The 14,198-nt window shown below is 40.3% G+C and overlaps 1 protein-coding gene across 5 annotated transcripts in view; it reads right to left on the reverse strand.

The window, feature by feature from the left end:
- Positions 1-14,198, reverse strand: part of RALY (RALY heterogeneous nuclear ribonucleoprotein) — a 111,065-nt gene that overhangs the window by 12,756 nt on the left and 84,111 nt on the right. Inside the window, exon 1 of one of the 5 annotated variants that reach the window (XM_073236706.1) lies at positions 1,542-1,560. The exons of the other annotated variants lie outside the window; for them this stretch is intronic. The gene's annotated coding sequence lies outside the window, so the exon portion shown is untranslated. Of the gene's footprint in view, positions 1-1,541; positions 1,561-14,198 lie in introns of those variants that run through there. 5 annotated transcript variants of the gene reach the window in all.

Raw genomic sequence — 14,198 nt, forward strand, 5'->3', positions numbered from 1 at the left:
ACCAAGACATATAATAATTAAAAGGCAAAGATCAAGGATAATGTCAGAGTATTAAAAGCAGTCAGAGAGAGAAAAAAGGTCACATACAGAGGAAAACCCATTAGGCGATCAACAGACATCTCAACAGAAACCTTACAGGCCAGAAGGGAGTAGCATAATATATTTACGCGATGAAACAGAAGGGCCTCAAACCAAGAAGAATACACAAGAATACTCTACCAGGCAAAATTATCATTTAAATTTGGAGGGATTAAACAATTTCCAGATAATCAAAAGCTAAGAGAATTTACCTCCCACAAACCATCTCTACACTGTATTTTGGAGGGACTGCTGTAGATGGAAGTGTTCCTAAGGCTAAATAGCTGTCACTAGAGAAAATAAAACCATAGTAAAGGAAGTAGACTGATTAATTACTAAGCAAATGCAAAATTAAGTCAACTACCCCTGGAAGTCAGTCAAGGGATACACAAAGAGTACAGAATATGATACCTAATATACAAAGAAGGGAGGAGGAACACAAAGGAGAAAAAAAAAAAGAACCTTTAGATTGTGTTTGTAATAGTGTACTAAGTGAGTTAAGTTAGACTGTTGAACTGTAAAGAAGTTGCCCTTGAACCTTTGGTAACCATGACTCTAAAGCCTGCAATGGCAGTAAGTACATATCTATCAATCACTCTAAATGTAAATGGACTGCATGCACCAATCAAAAGACACAGAGTCACTGAATGGATAAAAAAACAAGACCCATCTATATGCTGCCTACAAGACTCACTTCAAATCCAAAGACATACACAGACGAAAAGAAAAGACATGGAAGATACTTTATGCAACTAATAGGGAGAAAAAAGCAGGAGTTGCAGTACTTGTATCAGACAAAATAGACATCAAAACAAAGAAAGTAACAAGAGACAAAGAAGGACAATACATAATGATAAAGGGGTCAGTCCAACAAGAGGATATAACCATTATAAATATCTATGCACTCAACACAGGGGCACCTACATATGTGAAACAAATTCTAACAGAATTAAAGGGGGAAGGAGAATACAATGCATTCATTCTAGGAGACTTCAACACACCATTCACTCCAAAGGACAGATCAACCAGACAGAAAATAAGTAAAGAGACACACGCACTGAACAACACATTAGAACAGACAGACCTAACAGACTTCTATACAACACTCCACCCAAAAGCAGCAGGATACACATTCTTCTCAAGCGCACATGGAACATTTTTAATAATACATCATATACTAGGCCACAAAAAGAGCCTCAGTACATTCAGGAGGACTGAAATTGTACCAACCAGTTTCTCAGACCACAAAGGTATGAAACTAGAGATAAATTATGCAAAGAAAACAAAAAAGCCCACAAACACATGGAGGCCTAACAACATGTTCCTAAATAATCAATGGATCAATGACAAAATAAAAACAGAGATCAAGCAACATATGGAGACAAATGAAAATAACAACTGCAAAATCTGTGGGATGCAGCAAAGGCCATGCTAAAGGAAACTATATTACAGTACAGGCTTACCTTAGTAAAGAACAATCCCAAATGAACAGTCTAAACTCACAATTGATGAAACTAGAAAAAGAACAAATGAGGCCCAAAGTCACCAGGAGGGACATAATAAAGATGAGAACATAAATAAATAAAATGAAAAGAATAAAACAATAGAAAAAAAATCAATGAAAGCAGGAGTTGGTTATTCAAAAAAATAAAATAGACAAACACCTAGCCAGATTTATCTAGAAAAAAGAGAGTCTACACACATAAACAGAATCAGAAATGAGAAAGGAAAAATCACTACAGACAGCACAGAAATACAAAGATTTATGAGAGAATACTATGAAAAATTATATGCTAACAAACTGGATAACCTAGAAGAAATGGACAACTTTCTAGAAAATACAACCTTCCAAGGCTGACCCAGAAAAAAATAGAAAATCTGAATAAACCAATTACCAGCAAGAAAATTGAGCTGGTAATCAAAAAACTACATAAGAACAAAACCCCTGGTCCAGATGGATTCACCACTGAATTTTACCTAACATTTACTGAAGACCTAATACCCATCCTCCTTAAAGTTTTCCAAAAAGTAGAAGACAAGGGAATACTCCCAAACTCATTCTATAAGGACAGCATCACTCTAATACCAAAACCAGGCAAAGACACCACAATAAAAGAAAATTACAGACCAATATCCCTGATGAACATAGATACAAAAATACTCAACAGAATATTAGCAAACTGAATGCAAAAATACATAAAAAAGATCATCCATCATGATCAAGTAGGATTTATTCCAGGAAAGCAAGGATGGTACAATATTCAAAAATTCATCAACATCATACACCACATCAAGAAAAAGGATAAGGACAAAAATCACATGATCATCTTCATAGATGCTGAAATAGCATTTGAAAAAATTCAACATTCCATTCATGACAAAAAGTACCTCAACATAATAAAGGCCATATATGACGAACCCACAGCCAATATAATCCTTAACAGCAAAAAGCTGAAGGCTTTTCCTTTAAGATTGGGAACAAGATAAGAATGCCCACTCTCCCCACATTTATTCAACATAGTTTGGAGGTCCTAGCCAAACAATCATACAACACAAAGAAATAAAAAGCACACAGATTTGTGAGGAAGAAGTTAAACTGTCATTGTTTGCAGATGACATGATATTGTACATAGAAAACCTTAAAGAATCAACCCCAAAACTACTAGAATAACTGGATTCAGCAAAATTGTAGGATACAAAATCAATACACAGAAATCTGCTGCATTCCTACATACTAACGATGAACTAGCAGAAAGAGAAATCAGGAAAACAATTCCATCAAAAAGAATAAAATACCTAGGAATAAACCTAACCAAGGAAGTGAAAGACCTATAACCTGAAAACTACAAGACACTCATGAGAGAAATTAAAGAAGAAACCAATAAATGGAAATACATCCCATGCTCATGGATAGAAAGAATTAATATTGTCAAAATGGCCATCCTGCCCAAAGCAATCTACAGAGTCAATGCAAACCCTATCAAAATACCAATGGCATTCTTCAATGAACTGGAACAAATAGTTCTAAAATTCATATGGAACCACAAAAGACCTCGAATAGCAAAAGCAATCCTGAGGAGGAATAAAGCTGGGGGGAATATGTTCTTTGACTTCAAGGTCAACTACAAAGCAACAGTAATCAAGACATTTTGGTACTGGCACAAGAACAGACCCACAGATCAATGGAACAGAATAGAGCCCAGATATAAACCCAAGCATTTATGGTCAACTAATACACAATAAAGGAGCCATGGATATATATGGGGAAACGACAGACTCTTCAACAAACTGGTGTTGTGTTGGCAAAACTGGACAGCTACATGTAAGAGTAAATGGATCAAAGACCTGAATGTAAGTCATGAAACCATACAACTCTTAAGAGAAGGCAAAAATCTCCTGAATATAAACATAAGCAACTTTTTTCTGAATACATCTCCTTGGGCAAGGGACACACACAAAAGCAAAAATGAACAAATTGGACTACATAAAACTAAAAAGCTTCTATACAGCAACGGACATCAGCAGCAGAACAAAAAGGCATCCTACAGTACAGGAGAGTATATTCATAAATGACATATCCAACAAGGGGTTAACATCCAAAATATATAAAGAACTCACATGCCTCAACACCCAAAAAGCAAATAACCCAATTAAAATATAGGCAGAGGATATGAACAGACAACTCTCCAAAGAAGAAATTCAGATGGCCAACAGGCACATGAAAAGATGTTCCACATCACTAATCATCAGGGAAATGCAAATTAAAACCACAATAAGATATCACCTCACAACAGTTAGGATGGCCAATAAGCAAGGAACAACAAATGCTGGTGAGGATGCAGAGAAAGGGGAACCCTCCTACACTGCTGGTGGGAATGTAAGCTAGTTCAAACATTGTGGAAAGCAATATGGAGGTTCCTCAAAAACCTAAAAACAGAAATACCATTTGACATGCGTATTCCACTCCTATGAACTTATCCAAAGAAAACAAGATCCCAGATTCAAAAAGACATATGCATCCCTATGTTTACCGCAGCACTATTTGAAATAGTCAAGTAATGGAAGCAACCTAAGTGTCCATCAGTAGATGAATGGATAAAGATGCGGTACATATACACAATGGAATATTATTCAGCCATAAGAAGAAAACAAATCCTACCATTTGCAACAACATGAATGGAGCCAGAGGGTATTATGCTCAGTGAAATAAGCCAGGAGGAGAAAGACAAGTGCCAAATGATTTCCCTCATTTGTAGGTTTAACAATGAAGCGAAACTGAAGGAAAAAATAGCAGCCGACTCACAGACTCCAAGAAGGGACTAGCAGTTACCAAAGGGGATGGGTGGGGGAGGGAGGGAGGGAGAAGGGAATCGAGGGGCATTATTATTGGTACACACGATGTGTGGGGGCGTCATGGGGAAGACAGTATAGCACAGAGAGGACCAGTAGTAGACAAGTGACTCTGTGGCATCTTACTACGCTGATGGACAATGACTGCAATGGGGTGCAGGGGGGACTTGGTAAGATAGGTGAATGTAGAAACCACAAATTTTTTATGTGAAATCTTCATAAGAGTGTGTATCAATGATACCTTAATTTAAAAAAATGTTTTTAAAGCCACTTGACTTGAAACCCTCCCAACCCCACCCCACCCCCAAGCCTAGCTCGGCCTCACAGATTAGCTGTTTAATTGACAGCAAAGTGTCTGCAGCCCGCAGAGACTTCATGCTTAGAAATGAGCTGAGGGGTGGGTAGAGTAATTGTTCTTGATGACAGTGGCGGGAGAGGTACAGAGAACCCGATTTATTCCCAGAGACTTCTCCAATGTCAAGATCAGCAGGGAACTCAATGCACGGAGCTTCCTGAGTAAAAGAGGGAAATGGACTTGGCCAGGATGCCAGTCAGTGAGCAGCAGGGACAAGAATCCCCATGGGTCCTTGCCTACAATGTCTAGGGTCCTTACATTCCACTTTTCCTTTTGGGTTAGTGAGAGAAAAGCCCCCAGACAGTGAGATGCTGGGATGGAGCAATCTAGATAAGCTATGTTTGAGAAAACCAGGGACTGGCTCCCAAGTAAGAGTCTTCACCTTTACCTGATAGAGAAACAACTACTGCATACAAGCTGGGCTCTTAAGCTAATTAAAACCCACCAAGGACACAGGCTTTGAAATGCAATTTAAAGCCCAAAGATGGGCTTTCTCCAGGATAATAAGAACAGGGAATTTGGCAGAAAGGAATAGTTTTTCCCATCTGAAACAGTTCACATGGAAGCTATGTTTTGCAAGACAAGAGCCAAGCTTGAACATATGGTAAAGGGACACAGTTTTGTAAAAACCAGAAGGGCGCTAAAAGATATCTCCACCCCTCAAATGTGTAAATGAGACCTCCAGAGGGTTATTGCAGGAAGGAACACCTGTAATTAATTACTGAGTGCCCATGGTGGTGTGTCAGAAGCTGTTTAAATACCTTACCTTGTTTAATGTTCACAACAGCCTTACAAGGAGGTATTTTAGATAGGGAAACAGAGGTTCAGCAACACAAAGTAATTGGTTAAGAGAGCAAAGCCAGGACTAGATAGAACCCAGATCTATTTAATTCCAAAAACCTATGCACAGAGATGCCTTGGGTACTGATTCCAATGGTGAGAATGTGTGACTCTTAGCCAGTCACACCCTCTCATTGGTCCTCACCGCCTCCCCTTTTCGATGACAATTCCTCACATTTTATAGGATGTTAGAAAACAAAGCCAGTTTATATCCTTTATCCTGACATTGTCAGACCCTGTTTTATAGATGAAAAAGCTAATCAGCAAAGATAGATGACTTACCTAAGGTCACCCAGCTAGGGAAGGGAGTAGCTTGGGGGCTTGAATCTGGGCTTCTTGTTTGACACTTCATGCCACTGTCTCAACAACTGTCCTACACCTCTGACTCTGCAGTGTCAGTCCTCATGCCTTCCCAATCTTATTAGGATCAAGTCTAGTCTTCAGCATGATCTCTGTGGCGCTCAGACATGAGAACATCCACTCCTCCCCAGCACTGGATCTCTTTCTGAAATGCTCACTTCAAAAGAGGAGCTACTATTCTTGCTCTTGATGTCCCCCAGTGCTCTTTAGAGCCTCTGTCTGGGCCAGTCCTGTTGGACACCTCTGGGTTTTATTATCCAGCATGGCGATGAGGGTCACACCAGCCTGTGACCACACCTCTGCCCTCAGATAACCCTGGGGACATCTGGGTAGTTTTGAAGGAAAATAGCTATCAGTGATGGAGAGGCTATGTCTGAAGAAAGCCAAGCAATTAGACAGATCAGTGCCCAGGGCCTCCTTGGTCCAGAGGCTCCTGGTTAACAGGTGGCCAGGGATGACAGAACATCTATTAATCTTATTAAACTTGCCAGGCAGGCCCCAGTTCATTAGAATTGCCCAAATGATCATTACTGCCAGACAGGACTGATTTCTCAAGGAGTGCTCTTTAGTTCCTGACCATTCCCACACCCAAGAGAAACTCTAGCTCCCAGCATGCTGAACACAGAAGACTCCAGAGATGGGTGGGAGTGCAAGGGGCTCAGGCTACAGATTCAGGAACCTTGGCCCAGGCTCTGCTGTTCTTAGTCATGTAACCTGCAACAAGTCATGTAATTTCTCTGAGTCCTATTATCCTTATTCTGAAAACAGAAGTAATCTTTTTCCTGATTACCTTTCAGATTTGATAATAAAGATCAAATAGGCTAACTGACGGACAGTGCTGTGTAACATCTGTAATATACTATAAAATAAGGGATTACACCTATTTCTATTATTACCCAACTCCTATCCCCTTCACTAATTCAACAAACATTTCTTGAGTATTCTCCTCTGAAGAGGAGATGCTGCAAAACTGTTCTTGGGCCTTGTCCTCTCTACTTGCTTTTCAAGAAAAAATCCTCTCCAGGAACCTGTTTCTTCACTGTTTCCTAATAACAAAGAAAAATGTGCAGGCTCTGGAGTTAGGACCAAGTTCCAACCCCAGCCCTACCACTTAGGAGATGTTGCACCTTAACCTCACAGAACCTCAGTTTCCTCAACTGCACAATGTGAATTACACTAACATCCTAGGATTAGCGTAAGGATTAGAGATAATGTGTGTAAAGTGCCCAGTATAATGGCTAGGACCAGTACTTATGTAAGAAACTCAAATGACCTATGCCCTATGAAAACAGATGAATCTAGCCTGGAACTCGGTATCCTCCACATTCCAGCCCTAATGTTCTGTACTCTTGTCATCTCCCAATACTCCCCACTTCACCTGAGAATAAAGGAATCAAGGGTGGGGGCCTGTGCATGTTCTCTCCCTTGTCCTAGTACCTGGAACTACACCTACAAACTTAATAAAAGGGCCACCCTCCCAATGCCTGTCAAATAACTACTATTATCAGTCTAGGAGAGAAAAGAACATTAGATGGCAGGGGTTCCAGGCCTTGCTGAGCCATTGGCTCACCCCTCAGCTATACCATGAGGTCTCTATCTAGTCCTGTACTATAATATTGGTATCAGAATCTGGCAGGCACTGAAGGGAGAACCCAAAGCAGAAACTGAAGGCAGGGCTTGGGTCTTAGTCTTCTCTCCCTACACTGTAGCTAGTTATATACCTTACCTTCCCCATATCCTGTACCCTAGCTTTCCCAGGCTGCGGCCTTAGGCTGAGGCTTAGTAGTCTGACAAGCAGCCCTTACAGCTATGCAGGAAAGGGCAACAAGGGGTGGGTAGGTGCAACATTGGGCCTAGAATCCCCAATACTGAATGTGACTTAGGGACCTACAAATGATGGTCAACTTCTTTATTCTCCCCTAAGAAAGCATCCAGATGCCTACCTACCCATTCAGTCATCATTATAGATATCCAAATAATCAAGGGGCCAAACGAATGAACTGTTCACTCATTCATTCATCCAGCAGTTGGTCTGGCACCTAATCCCAAGGATCTCGCAGGTTCAGCAGGGGTCATGCCCCATGGCCACAAAGCACATGTGCCCTGGGCTGGAGTCCACTGCCCCAAAAGCAGCCCAAACAAAGAAGTCTAATTTTGAAAAGGGAGAAGAGCATCATAAAAGGCTCTACAAAAAAGGAGTGTGCTTATATATGGAGACAAATGACAACAACACAAAGCCCCAACTTCTGTGGGACGCAGCAAAGGCAGTTCTAAGAGGAAAGTATATAGCAATCCAGGCGTATTTAAAGAAGGAAGAACAATCCCAAATGAATAGTCTAAAGTCACAATTATTCAAACTAGAAAAAGAAGAACAAATGAGGCCCAAAGTCAGCAGGAGGGACATAACAAAGATCACAGAAGAAATAAATAAAATTGGGAAGAATAAAACAATAGAAAAAAATCAATGAAACCAAGAGCTGGTTCTTTGAGAAAATAAACAAAATAGATAAACCCCTAGCCAGACTTAAGAAAAAAAGAGAATCTACACACATAAACAGAATCAGAAATGAGAGGAAAAATCATGATGGACCCCACAGAAATACAAAGAATTATTAGAGAATACTTTGAAAATCTATATGCTAACAAGCTGGATAACATAGAAAAAATGGACAATTTCCTAGAAAAATACAACCTTCCAAGACTGACCAAGGAAGAAACACAGTATCTAAACAGAGCAATAACCAGCAATGAAATTGAATCAGTAATCAAAACACTACACAAGAACAAAACTCCTGGGCCAGAAGGATTCACCGCCGAATTTTATCAGACATATAGAGAAGACATAATACCCATTTTTCCTTAAAGTTTTCCAAAAAACAGAAGAGGAGGTAATACTTCCAAACTCATTCTATGAAGCCAGCATCACTCTAATACCAAAACCAGGCAAAGACACCACAAAAAAAGAAAATTACAGACCAATATCCCTGATGAACATACATGCAAAAATACTCAACAAAATATTAGCAAATCAAATTCAAAAACACATCAAGAGGATCATACACTATAATCAAGTGGGATTCATCTCGGGGATGCAAGATAGTACAACATTTGAAAATCCATCAACATCATCCACCACATCAACAAAAAGGAGGACAAAACCACATGGTCATCTCATCTCCATAGATGTTGAAAAAGCATTTAACAAAATTCAACATCCATTCATGATAAAAACTCTCAACAAAATGGGTACAGAGGGCAAGTATCTCAACATAATAAAGGCCATATGAGACAAACCCAAAGCCAACATCATACTTAACAGTGAAAAGCTGAAAGCTTTTCACCCCAGATAGGGAACAAGACAGTGATGTCCACTCTACCCACTGTTATTCAACATAGTACTGGAGGTCCTAGCCATGGCAATCAGACAAAACAAAGAAATACAAGGCATCCAGATTGGTAAAGAAGAAGCCAAACTGTCACTATTTTCAGATGACACAATATTGTACATAAAAAACCATACAGACCCCACTCCAAAACTACTAGAACTAATATCTGAATTCAGCAAAAGTTGCAGGATACAAAATCAATACACAGAAATCTGTTGCTTTCCTATACACTAACGATGAACTAGCAGAAAGAGAAATCAGGAAAACAATTCCATTCACAACTGCATCAAAAAGAATAAAATACCTAGGAATAAACCTAACCAAGGAAGGGAAAGACCTATACCCTGAAAACTAGAAGACACTCCTAAGAGAAATTAAAAAGGACACTAACAAATGGAAACTCATCCCATGCTCTTGGCTAGAAGAATTAATATTGTCAAAATGGCCATCCTGCCTAAAGCAATCTACAGATTCAATGCAATCCCTATCAAAATACCAACAGCATTCTTCAATGAACTGGAACAAATAGTTCTAAAATTCATATTGAACCACAAAAGGTCCCGTATAGCCAAAGCAATCCTGAGAAGAATAAAGTGGGGGGATTACGCTCCCCGACTTCAAGCTCTACTACAAAGCCATAGTAATCAAGACAATTTGGTACTGGCACAAGAACAGACCCATAGACCAATGGAACAGACTAGAGAGCCCAGATATAAACCCAACCATATCTGGTCAATTAATATATGATAAAGGAACCATGGATATACAATGGGGAAATGACAGCCTCTTCAACAACTGGTATGACAAAACTAAACAGCTACATGTAAGAGAATGAAACTGGATTATTGTCTAACCCCATACCCAAAAGTAAATTCAAAATGGATCAAAGACCTGAATGTAAGTCATGAAACCATAAAACTCTTAGAAAAAAAATATAGGCAAAAATCTCTTGCACATAAACATGAGCAACTTCTTCATGAACATCTCTCCAGGCAAGGGAAACAAAAGCAAAAATGAACAAGTGGGACTATATCAAGCTGAAAGCTTCTGCACAGCAAAGGACACTATCAGTAGAACAAAAAGACATCCTACAGCATGGGAGAATATATTCATAAATGACATATCTGATAAGGGGTTGACATCCAAATTACATGAAGAGCTCTCACAACTCAACAAACAAAAAGAAAATAATCCAATTAAAAAATGGGCAGAGGAGCTGAACAGACAGTTCTCCAAAGAAGAAATTCAGATGGCCAACAGACACATGAAAAGATGCTCCACATCGCTAATCATCAGAGAAATGCAAATTAAAACCACAATGAGATATCACCTCACACCAGTTAGGATAGCCAACATCCAAAAGACAAACAGCAGCAAATGTTGGTGAGGTTGTGGAGAAAGGTGAACCCTCCTACACTACTGGTGGGAATGTAAATTAGTTCAACCATTGTGGAAAGCAGTATGGAGGTTCCTCAAAAAACTCAAAATAAAAATACCATTTGATCCAGGAATTCCACTCCTAGGAATTTACCCTAAGAATGCAGGAGCCCAGTTTCAAAAAAACATATGCTCCCCTATGTTTTATTGCAGCACTATTTACAATAGCCAAGAAATGGAAGCAACCTAAGTGTCCATCAGTAGATGAATGGATAAAGAAGATGTGGTACATATACACATGGAATATTATTCAGCCATAAGAAGAAAACAAATCTTACCATTTGCAACAACATGGATGGAGCTAGAGGGTATTATGCTCAGTGAAATAAGCCAGGCAGAAAAAGACAAGTATCAAATGATTTCATTCATATGTGGAGTACAGGAACAAAGAAAAATGAAGGAACAAAATAGCAGGAGACTCACAGAACCCAGGAATGGACTAACAGTTACCAAAGGGAAAGAGACTGAGGAGGATGGGTGGGAAGGGAGAGATAAGGGGAAAAAAGGGGGCATTACTATTACCAGACATAATGTAGGAGGATCACGGGGAGGGCTACGCAGCACAGAGAAGACAAGTAGTGATTCTATAGTATCTTACTAAGCTGATGGACAGTGACTGTAATGGGGTATGTGTTGGGGACTTGATGATGGGGGGAGTCTAGTAGCCATAATGTTGCTCATGTAATTGTAGATTAATGATAGATAGATAGATAGATAGATAGATAGATAGATAGATAGATAGATAGATACTCTTCTTTATTCCTCCTATTCTGCCCTTACTCCTCTAAGTATATGCAGGGTAGGGCTGGAAATTTAAGTTTGAAATAAGAATTCTTTGGTGCTGTCTCCTTTTCCCTTGGTAAACTGCACTCATTGTCTTGAGCAAGAATAAAAAGAACACATAGTTGGATATGCAGCAACTTTGTAGCAGGCACTGTGTTGAAAGATTTACAGGCATAATCTCTCATAATCCTGATCACAACCTAATGAGATATGTAGTATTGTCTTCACTACAGATGAAGAAACTGAGGCTCAGAAAGAGTTTAAATAATTTGTCCACAGTTACATTAAGTGGAATGATTAGGATAAACAGCCCCCACGCTTGTCTTGTTCTAAGGCCTGTGCTCCTCCCACTGCACTGGATTGCTCCCACTGACCACCTCATCTCATACCACAGGAAGACTGGCCCTGGCTCTGCTGCTGATGTACCACACGACCTCTGGGTTTTAGAGCATGTGACCACAAAGGGTGCTTCTGGGGATAAACACATGATCCTGATAATCATTACCAACACTTGCTGAGCACCTACTATTTGTCAGGAACTGCACTAAGTCTTCTGCTGTGGAGTAGGTGATGCTATTATGCATTGTGCCCATTTCACAGACGACGAAACTAACAGTTGGAGCTCAGTCCTACACAAGCCAGGAAATGGGAGGGCAGGGACCAATCTATTTGAGACCAGAGCTGATGCTCTTAACCATTGTCCAGAATGGCTTCATGCAACATGCCCTGCACCTGCCAGGTCAGCTTATAACACTTTCTAATTCTTTGGGCATAAGATCATGGGGCCAGACTGAGGGTAACATCTCGAGTCCAAGAGCCAATAAGCATTTTCTATGAGCTTAAGGGACAGCCCCCCGGCCCCCCACTTCCCATGCCTTAAGGAGCCAGCTCCTCACAGTGATAATGTGGCAAGATTAGTCACTGCTTGCTTGCTGTTGGTTGATTATAGGCTATTCTTTTCTGTAAATGAAGTTTGAAAGTCATCAAAGGGTTTGTCAGCTGTGACTTATGAGCCTCTTTCCCACAGGGAAGTCAGGCAGTGACAAATGCCTCTCTCGTTCTGCCATCCATTATGAGTTGGAAGGTGCCATGTTCCAATTACTAGAGACCCGATGGAGCTCATGGAAAACCAAGCTCCAGGGATGTGACCATTACTCAGGCCTGGCAGGACTGCCAGCAGAGCTGCCCTGGGCCAAGGCCCCACTGGCTAAAATGGAGTAAGAGCATGTTTCTGACTTCGTGAGCCAGCCCCTTCTACCCTTTGTGTTCTCCCTGGTGGATTTATATCCTAGACACTTTTCACAAATGAGTAAAAACATGACACTATGTAGTCTGTCTCAAAGGACCCAAGATCAAGGCAGCCCAAGACAAACAGACATGAAGAAACAAGGTCATGCTGCCAGGGTAGGAGAAGGTAGGGAATATGATGCTCAGGAGGCAGAAAAGTGGGTAAGGTACCTAGGATGTTCAGCTAAAGTAGAGACTGAAAGGACCTTTAGAGATCATCTAGTGTACCAGTTGTCTTAGTACTCAGTACACATTATATGCCAAGCCCTGCCCAGCTAAATGCTGAGGAGCTAAATGGGGATCAGGGGAGCTCTCCCTTAGGCTCATAGCAAATGCTTATTGGCTCTTGGACTCGAGATGTTGCCCTCAGTCTGGCCCCATGACCTTATGCCCAAAGAATTAGAAAGTGTTATAAGCTGACCTGGCAGGTGCAGGGCATGTTGCATGAAGCCATTCTGGACAATGGTTAAGAGAATCAGCTCTGGTCTCAAATAGATTGGTCCCTGCCCTGCCATTATGAATAAAACACAGTTACTGCTACTGAGGGTAAGTGAGATAATTAAGGTCTAAGTGACTTGCCCAAGGTCACAAAATGAGTTCGGATCAGCGATGGAGTGAGTCTGGAGGTTTCTAGAACTCCTGTGAAGTAGAGCAACTGGAGTGTCAGGGAGCCCTCCTGTGTACCAGGCTCTTTATAACAGAACATGGCATGACAGTTTAAGAGTGCCAGCTCCCATTCAAATCCCACCTACACACTTACTACAAGGTTTGATTTCTGGCAAGACCCATAACCTATCCAGGCCTCAGAAAAATGGGAATGATTAACAAAACTTACTTCCGATTTGAGGTGAGGATTTAATAATACACAATGTCAGGTACATATTAAGTATCCCAAAATATTATTAATCATCAAGGAAGTCCCAAAACAACTCTCTGAGGTAGGTATTGTTATTCTCACTTTATAGACCAGAAGACTTAAGCTCTTTCTCACTTTGTCACAGTAAATAAGCCAGTTCTTCACAAAAATGTGTGGTGAATGACCATTTTTTTCTTTTGCTTTGCTTTTCCAATACACTTACAAAATACAACATCAAATTACTATAAAAGTTTCTAAGCACTTACAATTCCTATACTTATCACAAATCAGCAACAGTTGTGGACAGGATCTGTTCAATGGACTACACTCTGAGTAACACAGCTCTAAGCCACTCTCACCCATCCCAGTCAACCTCTGTAAAAACGAAAGTGAAGGAAATAAACAGTCTACTTCATTTCTTTTCAAGTCATTTAGCTTAATTCTTTTAGGCTTTGATATTAGACTA

The sequence above is a fragment of the Manis javanica genome, chromosome 5, assembly GCF_040802235.1.
Source record: "Manis javanica isolate MJ-LG chromosome 5, MJ_LKY, whole genome shotgun sequence".
Taxonomy (NCBI): domain Eukaryota; kingdom Metazoa; phylum Chordata; class Mammalia; order Pholidota; family Manidae; genus Manis; species Manis javanica.